Source organism: Sinocyclocheilus anshuiensis, unplaced genomic scaffold (assembly GCF_001515605.1).
Source record: "Sinocyclocheilus anshuiensis isolate Anshui unplaced genomic scaffold, SAMN03320099.WGS_v1.1 scaffold1320, whole genome shotgun sequence".
NCBI classification, from domain to species: domain Eukaryota; kingdom Metazoa; phylum Chordata; class Actinopteri; order Cypriniformes; family Cyprinidae; genus Sinocyclocheilus; species Sinocyclocheilus anshuiensis.
In genome coordinates this window covers 420,946-431,247 of record NW_015544236.1, presented here as the reverse complement: position 1 = coordinate 431,247, position 10,302 = coordinate 420,946, and positions in this window count along the sequence as shown.

Genomic DNA, 10,302 nt, shown 5'->3' with positions numbered 1-10,302 from the left:
CCTCCGTCACTACCATAGCCGCCATGGACCTGCCACTAGCAGAGGAGGCCTGCTTAGTAGCATGGAGAGCAAGATCCGTAGTGCGACGCACTCAGCTACCTCATCAGGAGAAAGGCCCTTGCCTTTATCCAGGTCTTTTAGCAGGTCAGGTCATCACCATCGTGTGCAATGGAGCGACAGCCCGACCTGCTGCTGCTGCGTATGCCCTGGCATTCGAGCGAGATTTCAAGGAGGGAGTCTTAAGAGAGGACGTCTCACCCATAGAGAGATAGCTGGCCAGCGTCTCCCTATAGGGGCATCCTCTCATAACCGCTTTCGCGCATCGCCTCGATGTTGGCATAACTCATATGCTGGAATCGATGGATGAGTGAGGAAAATGGCCTCTTCCATTCCTTCTCGATCTCTGTATGGAGATCAGGAAGGAAAGGAAGGCTCACCTGAGTTGGAGGGTTATGGCCAGAAAGATAACATCGCCTTGATGTTGGCATAACTCGTATGCTGGAATCGATGGATGTGTGAGGTAAAACGGCCTCTTCCATTCCTTCCGCAGGGCAGGAGGATTGAGAAGGCTCAGCCTCAGCTTCTTTGCCCTCCTCAGACATTTCCTGCTTTTGCTGGGCCGAACCCAGCAGAGCACTGGCCCCTGGATCAGACAATGTTAATGAAATAACATCATCCTCCAGCGGCTCACTCTCGTCCACAGCCGACGATCGCGAGAGGGAAAACCCCTCTTCAAACTCATCGGCCAGATCCACCTGCGATCCCCACGAGCTCATTCTCCTCCGTGCCTCAGCAGCGGCGGGTCCTGAATCGCGGGAAGCAGATGGATGACCCTCTTTCCTCGAAAAGAGAGACAAACGAGAGCGGAGATTTTTCTTTGGAAAAACACCCGCAGTGCACTCCGATTGGTCACGACGAGGCATTCCCCATAGCGACCCCTAGAGGACGCAGTTCGAAGTTCCCATGAAAGGGAACCTAAGAAGTGTCTGAAACAGAGAGAGAGGGACAGAGTACTAGAGGAAGAGAGAGAAAACTGAAGTATTTCCACACCAGGGGCCTCATTTATAAAATACTGTGTAGAAAGAATCCTAAATTTGATTTTACGATCTTTTCTCAAAGTGCGTACGTGTGATTCATAGAACGAACGTATGCACAGAAAACATGCGTACGCCTCTCTTTAGATGTGAAATCTATAAATGGCAATGATCTTGAAATTGTGCGCAGCTGAACAGTTTCAGTGGGCTTCCATACCACCTCAGCAGTGCCACAAACTGATCACCTCCACGCCACGCCGAATTGAGGCAGTAATTAAAGCAAAAGGAGCCCCTACCAAGTATTGAGTACATGTACAGTAAATGAACATACTTTCCAGAAGGCCAAGAATCCAGAAGGCTAAAAATGTTTTTTTATTGGTCTTATGAAGTATTCTAATTTGTTGAGATAGTGATTTGGTGGGTTTTTGTTAAATGTGAGCCAAAATCATCACAATTAAAAGAACCAAAGACTTAAACTACTTCAGTCTGTGTGCATTGAATTTATTGAATACACGAGTTTCACAATTTGAGTTGAATTACTGAAATAAATGAACTTTTCCACAACATTCTAATTTATTGAGATGCACCTGTATTTCCAAAATCCTGCAGCACTCGGGTAAACAAACGTGCGTACGTCTGCTCAGACCCTGATGTGGCGCTAAGCTCTTTTCCACATCAAAGACCGTTTTTATAAATATGAACGTTGCCGTGGATTTTTGCGTATGCACACTCTGCGATCAAATCTGTGCGTACGCACGTTTTATAAATGAGGCCCCAAGAATGCCTTATTTGCATGCAGTGATGTGCCTGGCACTGCTGATGAATATTTAGTGAGCTCCCACAGGCGGCCACAGATTAATGCAGAATGAATTCAAGTCCATGCGCAGGCTGATTTCCCGAAAGAATGGCCCTTTATCTTGGCCTGGTTGAATCATGCTGCTTTCCTTTTGCAGAATGGAGAGAGAAGTAATTGACAGTCCTTTAGAAAGTGCCAACACTGGTTCTTTTTGGAAGGGGTTGATTTTGAAATTACATTGCCCTGGGGTCTTTAAAGGCTGGGCTGGAAAATGCAGGCCTTTAGTAATTGTTCTAATGAGATCAGCAGACCTATGGTTCCTGTTAGGGAAGCCCGTTTGTAGGAATGACATGGGAAACTACGAGAACGCCCCAACAACTCCCTCCCTTCCTCTCTCACTCTCCATCACACCCTACACCAACCCAAACTGAGAGGGTGAAAAACAAAGCCACAGTTACAAGACTCCTCTTGTTATTTTGCATCCAGTTTTCATTGTAGCTTCTCTTCTTTAGTGGCTACTTTTAAAACATGAGCTAAAAAGTCACACTACTGCGCTAGTGGACAATGCTAGTAACTGAGTGAGGAGAGATTTCTAGCAAATTGGTCAGTTTTAGAAAGGTGCTTTAGCTTTGCTCAGGGAGTTTTTTGACTTTTGATTTTTCAAGCTATAGCTCAGGAAACTGGTCTTGAGGGTTACAAAAGGATTTACCTGGATATCCAATATTTTTTTTTTCATCTAACAATATGATCAATGTGTTCTTAACTGTTTTTGCAAAGCAAATAATATCCATGCAACAAATCTGAATTTTCAAAGATTTAATTACAAATACTTACATGTATCCGCTATACTTTAGCCACTGAAGTACCAACACAAAGTCTGATCCAGATTGCAATGGCCAAGAACTGCCCAACAGAAATGGAGGTGGCTGCCTTACTGACATGTGAAGTGACCAACCATAGCTTGTTTCATTTTATGTGTAGTTTAGGGGAGGGGTCATCTAAAATAGTTGATACAACAGTAATAGACTGACATGAAGTAATTGACCTTATGACAGTGGTTAGTTAACCACACCCAACACTTTTTATCTATGTCCATCAAACAAAATGACGGCATGAGTCGTCTCACTCACTGAAACACCTGATTGTTTTGGCATAAATTACAATTGATCAAAAATCAGAAAGCACAAGCTTTTGTATTATGTATGATAAAATACCAAATATAATGACAGAAGATAAGAAAACTGTGAAATACAAGGGAAAATCTACTCAAGTGTCAAGAAATCAGACATTGACATAAACACAGAGAACACTTGCAGATGCAAACAGGGGTAAGTAATGTGTTTTTGTTTGTACATTCTTTTTTTTTAAATAAAGAAAACATGACAGAAATGTAAAAATAACCATGATCAGTGTCATAAAGAACTGCAAATCTAATCCAATACTTGCAGATTACTGGCTAATTTCTAATTAAACTAAATCAAATAGTCACTTTGGATACCTAGTATCGGAATTACATGTGCCATAAAAACCCCTTTTTACAATAGTTAAGGGAATTTAGCAAAAAAAAAAAAAATCTGTCCCATTTATCACGGCCCAGTCAGTATCTTATCCTCCACTGATAACCACTGATGCTCAACACTTCAGGGTTTGAATAAATACTCACTTTCGCACAAACACTGATCTGGTCTTGTGGAGGTTCACATCCAAGGACTGCACTGATCTCTAGAGAACCTGCCTCAGTTTCCTTTGTTCATTCTCCATGATCCCCTAATTGTTATCTCTCTGTGTGATCTGCTATTTATTCTCTGCTTGTATACTGTCCTGAAAACACAAACCTGATTACCTGTGAGCAAAGTTACCTCCTTTTGTCACACAAGGACAGACAGGAGATGACGAGCACGAAGCGGGGTTAAACAAAAACACAGTATTTAATAATAAATCCAAGGGAACAAACCGAAAATCCAGGGAACAGGGTAAACAGACAATCCAGCAAGGATAACGTGTGAACAATAGCAATAACCAGCAACTGAGGGAATAAAACGGACAAACTAATACACAAGCAAATGAAGGACTAATGATTAAATTAACTAGACACAGGTGAACTAAGGCAATCAAGGGGAGACAGAAACTAAGTCAATGGACTGAAACAAGGCGGAAGAACAGGGAAACACAAAAAAACAAAGTCCATACTGTGACCCGAGAGGTGCAGCCTTTCAGGAGAAGATGGGAGACGCTCCAGAGCCCAGCCAGGAAGACGGCCCACGGTGGAGCTGATGGAGGGAGGAGTCATGGTGGAGGAAGGGCTGACAACTTCAGGGGGCCAGACGGTGGCGGAGCAGGTGGGAGAGGAGCCCAGGGCAGAGACGGAGAGAATCCGGAGGGCCAAGGCAGAGCAGATGGGTCAGGCGACTGAGGCGCATGCAGGGATCTGGAAGGCCACAGTGGAGCCAAAGTGACAGAGGACCAAGGTGGAGCTGGAGGGAGGGAGGAGCCCAATGGAGCCAGAGGGACAGAGGGATAAGGTGCAGCCGGAGGAGAGGAGCTGGAGACTGACATGCTCGCAGCTACTCCAATCCACAGATGGAAGCCTGAGGATGAGCTGAGGGACTGGTAGGATGCAGCGGGACAGAGAATGATGGAGGACACAGGAGAGGAGGTGGGAGAGGGAGGCTGGGTGGGTTGCTTGTGACAGGCGGGGTCCTCCAGGAAGGTGCATGCCACCCACACACACCAAATCGTGACTCCCGACCCCGGGAGCACGGCGGACAGGGGACCAACCTCCGTGGTCTTGACAGGGGTGACAGACAGTTCAGGGCGGACAGACAGTTCAAAACCGACCTCCATGGTTGTGATGGGACAAACAGGTAGCCCAGGACAGGCAGACAGTTCAGGACAGACAGACAACTCGGCGAAACTCCATGGTTCTGATGGGACAGACAGACAGTTCAGAGGTGGACGCCACCACTTCGGGAGGAGCAGTGGTAGTGTGCATGGCCCAGACACACAATGTGGTGACTCCCATTAAAGGAAGCGCCTCTGACAGGGGAACAACCTCCATTATCTTCTCAGGACTGCCAGGGAATTCATAAACGTTCTCCTTGGCCGTAACCGGACAGGCAGAGAGTTCAGAAGAAGACAGGAGAAGAACAGGCTTGTTCACATATAAATCCTTATCCTCTGAGTCCAACCTCAGCTCACCCTCAGTGGTGGAACAGTTCCTCCGCTCCCTCACTCTCCACATCCTCAGTGGCATGCTTCGTTGCTGGCTCACACACCTGGTCAGACGTCGGTTAAAGCTCTGGCTCCGGGGCGATCCTCAGCTCTGTCGCTCCTCTTGGCGATGGCTCTCCATCTGCCGTGGGCTCTGGCTGATGCTCCGCGCAGCAGGGTGATGCTTGGCTGGGCTCTGGGTTAGGAGTGGGGCTGGTGTCATCCGCGTCAGCACATCAGAGGGTCAGGGGCGATCGACAGGATACCAGCACCCACTCCACATAGTCCGTGAAGCTTCCACGATGGCCCTCCCCGGAAAACTGCTCTCGTGTGGTGGTGTCGAGGCCAGTGCACAGGAAAGTGTATAAGCACTTAATAAGTGTATAAGTCGTCCGGATGGGAAAGTGGTCTGATGTGCGAGACCCAGGAACTCCTCCAAATGCTCCTCGAGGCAGCGGTTCTCCTGCTCCAGGCAAAGCAGGGTCATCTCAGCAAGGTGGTCCATCAGAAAACAACAACTGACAAACGGAAAAAAATAAACGGGGTAGATCATGACGGGACTTTTTCTTTGTTAGGCCAGTTACGGGAGACAGCAGATGACGGGCACGAAGCGGGGTTAAACAAAAACACAGTCTTTAATAGTAAATCCAAGGAAGCAAACAGAAAATACAGGGAACAGGGTAAAGAGGAAATCCAGCAGGTAGAACATGTGAACACAATAGCAATAACTGGCAACTGAAGGAACAAAATGGGCAAACTAATACACAGGCAAATGAAGGACTAATCACTAAATTAATTAGACACAGGTGAACTAACTAAGGCAATCAAGGGGAGACAGAGACTAGGTGAACAGGGAAACACAGAAAACAAAGAAACCATATTTTGACACATTTATCAGTGTTCATCTGTTAATTGCTAAAAAAAAAAACATTCTTCAACTTTAAAATTTTAAGACTAAAGTATATTCAAACTAGCTGTTGAAGTCATTGCAACTTCAATTGTATTAAACAGACAATATAAATAAATAAATAATTGAGTTGAATCTTGTATAACTTAAAAAATAAAGTTGAAATTGATAACTAATTTGATGGGTCAAAGTAATGGAAAATATAATTTGTCATGACTTACTGATCGTATCATTTTTTACACTGTATTTTAATTTCTGCAGTGACTCCCTGTGTTCACTGTCATCCTGCCTCTGAATTTTCTGAAAAAGAAAAACAGGTTCAAAAGCTGTCACTGGGGCAGAAACTTATCAAAAAGTACTAATATTAGTACCAAATGGTAGACATGTACACTTGAGGTACTAATACCTCCTGCACCTCTGCAGCTTTTAAAAGTGTACCGCCCTAGTGCTTTTTTTTCTGAAAGTTTTTCTGAAATTGAAATTCATGTGAAAGAAAATCTTTCACATGAGTTTTTTTTTAATTTATTATAGGGATATCACAATACAGTGTTGAAGAAGATCTTTAAAGCAAAAGAGTAGCTGTTCAGAATGCATATCCTATATGTGTATGTTATTGAGCGTACCTCTGCTGCCTTCAGAAAACAGTAATGACTAAAGCCCCTGGTGTAATTAAGTGATAATATCTGCAGGGGAACGTCAGTCTCATGAGGGAAGAGAAACACAGCAGCTGATGCCCAGACCACCTGCTGAACTCAAGCTGCCATTACTGACACATACAGAACCTCACGTCAGTACTGCTATGTACAGTATGGACAAAGCTACGCTATCTATATAGACAGTGTTATAAAACAACATATTTATAGGACTAAATCCTTACTGAACTAATTGGCATATAGTAAGTGCTCTGCATTAAATAATTTGACCCCAAAACCATTGACAGATAAATAAAGATTTCTGTAAATGTGCAGTGAAAACTGCAATCAATAGTCAACACTGGGATGAGAGCTAAGAATGAATGTATGGGCAACTTTTGTGCTTACCAGCCGTGTTCCAGAAGAAATCCACTGAGTTTTTCATAAAGAGGTCACTATGGAATATTCTAGTGTTAATTCAGTAAAGAATAGGGACATTTCCGGTGACAGCTGGTAACCCTTATGCGTGCCCTTATTTGAAATCAACGTATAGTGTCTGAACATTTAAAACACGGACCTGGCCTGCTTTTCTTACAGGAAGTATGTTGCACAAAATATATTAATTTATTCCAAAATATTCACTCTCTTTATTAATAAATATGCCTCTGCATTGTCATTATAACGTGACTGAATTAAGTTTGAGACTTTGTGTGTTGCAACTGTACAGGGTTCAGAGCCAAGAGCAAACATGGAAATCAGAGTTTGGGAAGCAAAACTAAATAAAAAAATACAAAATTAGTCAAGAACATAACAACAGTGTGATATTTTGTTGAGGCAGAATGAAAGTGGCATTTCTTTATGATAATTAGTTTGTAGTTTTTGTTAATTTAAATAATAATTTGAATTTGGTTTAAATGGTGAATTAGATTTTTCATATTTTTTGTAAGTGACACTGAACTATTTTGTATTTTATGATATTATTGTTAAAAGTTTTTTTTTTTGGTAATTTAAATAATAATAATTCAACTGTATTGGGTATAAGTATATTTATGAATATATTCCCTTTGTGCTGTTTTTACACTTAACCAGGTGACTGTGTCATGTGACAAATTGATTGTTTAAATGGTCTCTTGTTAGCCACAACACATAGGTGTATTTGTGAGTTGTTTTTAATATAAAGCCAAGTGAGAATAAAGGCTTTTTAATTTTCACTTTGCTTTCAAGTGCCTTGGAGGTAAATGTTTTTTGATGAAGAAAAAATTAGGAAATTAACAATTAAGAAATCCCGCATCCAAAGAGCACCGATTTATGGACTGTATACCCCAGTAGCATTTTTGCATATTTTTGATTTGAGAATTAAAATACATTTTGTCTTTGGTCCAGCTGTTGCAGGAGGACATCGTTATGTTTAAGATTCTCAGCTGCACACACACACACACACACACACACACACACACACACATACACACACACACACACACACGTTTCCCAGAGGTTTTATTTCCTAGAGCTTCCTTTTCTGCTCAACCCACCACACATGAACAGCCTGAGAGAATGAGAGAACACAAGGGCCAGTTATTCTCCTCCCTGGAACCAACATTGCCATAGAGACTCGCGCTGTTTGTATTGCTCAACCTTGTTTTCAACTTTGCGTCTTTCCAAAGCCTTCAAAGGGGCTATTTTAAATGCTTAGCAAGGGGACACCTTTTATGCATCATGTCATCGTGATATATGTGTGTTTTCCGTCCATCCTTTTCACAGGCTCGGTTACACAATGAAAGGAGGGTAAGTCCAAATTGTAATTGTCCCTAATTACATCTGATTGGGGGGCAGAACTTTACGGCTGAGGATGTCCATTTCTCTGACTCTTTATTCCAAAGTAGCCCAGCAGTAGTCAGGCAGGGGCCAGACTCTTTTAGAAGAGATCACAGGGTCAGTCACAACTGATTATTATCGAAGTCACATAACCCTAAACCTAAATATGTCAGAGTTAGGAAATAACTTATTAATCAGTCATACAGACCTCAAATGTAATAACTGGCACACTTCAAGTGATTTCTCATAATATCTTGACTGTAGCTGTAGTGTATACAACTAAATAAGAAAAAAAGGTATTGAACAATACAGCAACAATGAACGCACAACTACCTGTACTATCAACATGGATGCTCTGCAGATTTCCACAGAATTAGAACTGATCATAACAAACTTTTACACATCCACTGCCCTGATGTGTTTACTGTATGTGTTACATATATTGGCTAATTTGATTTTCTCAGTGCCATTGAACACGTTACAATGTTTTGATCCATACGGCAGATTCCTCTCGCGCTGCAAAAATTCCTTAACATATTCCTTGTGAGTAATACATGTGTACTATAAAGATTTAATTCTTTTGGATTATGCAATTTTTCAAAAAATCTGATTCCCCAGAACCACACAGGTCATTTCCTTCACCTCATAGTGCTGTTTCCAGGACCAGACAGCTAGGATCTGAATAAGACACTGTTATCATCTCTGCTGGGAAGCACAAGCGCTGCTTGGAAAGTACAAGTACACAGCGCCTCCTGGAGGACGACGAGATGTGACACTTCTTCTCCAGGGTCTGACAAATCCATTTCATTTGAGTTGTTTATCTGTGATTTATAACTGGACCACACATATTCAGTAAGAACCTATTACTGCCTATAGGATAAGAAAGGCTGTTTGTTGCTGACGTGTGTTTTGAGTTTGAGCTCCGTCAAGTAAATGATTTATCGTCTATTTTTTAATCTTAAAATCAGTTTTATACACCATCATTTTCGTTTCTATCTCTGGAATAGCCTTCCTGATAACGTTCGGGGTTCAGACACACTCTCTCTGTTTAAATCTAGATTAAGGACACATCTCTTTGGCCAAGCATTCAAATAATGCATCTCATAATCTTGGAACAGCAGCTACGCTAATTATGTCTCTATTTGTTTCTCTGTTTTTGCCACTAGGATTTACACAAGCTTCAGTCTGGATCCAGAACACCTGAGAAGAGATGATGCCAACCCCTCAGAGGACCTCAGATGATGCAACCCTGAAACAACAGACAGAACTACCAAATTAAGGTAATTATAAGTTTGATTGCATCATATAATAATTGCTGTTAATAGTGTTCATCGTCTGTTTGATTACGTCTTTAATTTTTTTTTCCGTACATTTCTGCCATATGTACATTGACTGACAGTCATACAATATTTATACAATATTGTGCTTTTGCAAATAACTGTTGCAATTCAGTTACAGTAGCAGTGTCTTTAATTTCATTAGTCCCTCATTTAGCAATTCAATTAAAAGAAAATTATTTCCTTATATGTTTTTCATTTTACACCCACTAGGTCAAGGGTGACTGTGGCCAGGAGCAAAAATGCTTCATTAAATGTTAGTGTGGTAGAGAGAGAAACTGAGAAAACAGTCCCTGCTGGCAAGGCTAACTACACTGTTAACACTGTGTCTGTGCTAGTTAGCTAGTTAAATCAACTGTATGTAAATCATTCTGCTGGTACACATGCTTATAATCAGGCGAATGGCTACTGTTTCTCTCACAAACTCTGTTTTGGGTTTGTGTGACTTTGGTGAGCGGGTATGAAATCCCGTGAAAAGCTGTTTTACAGCAGCAACAAATGCACATGTACAGCTACTGTATTACTGTATTACGACAGCGGATTCCACTCACTTAACTGTAGGGGGCTCCAA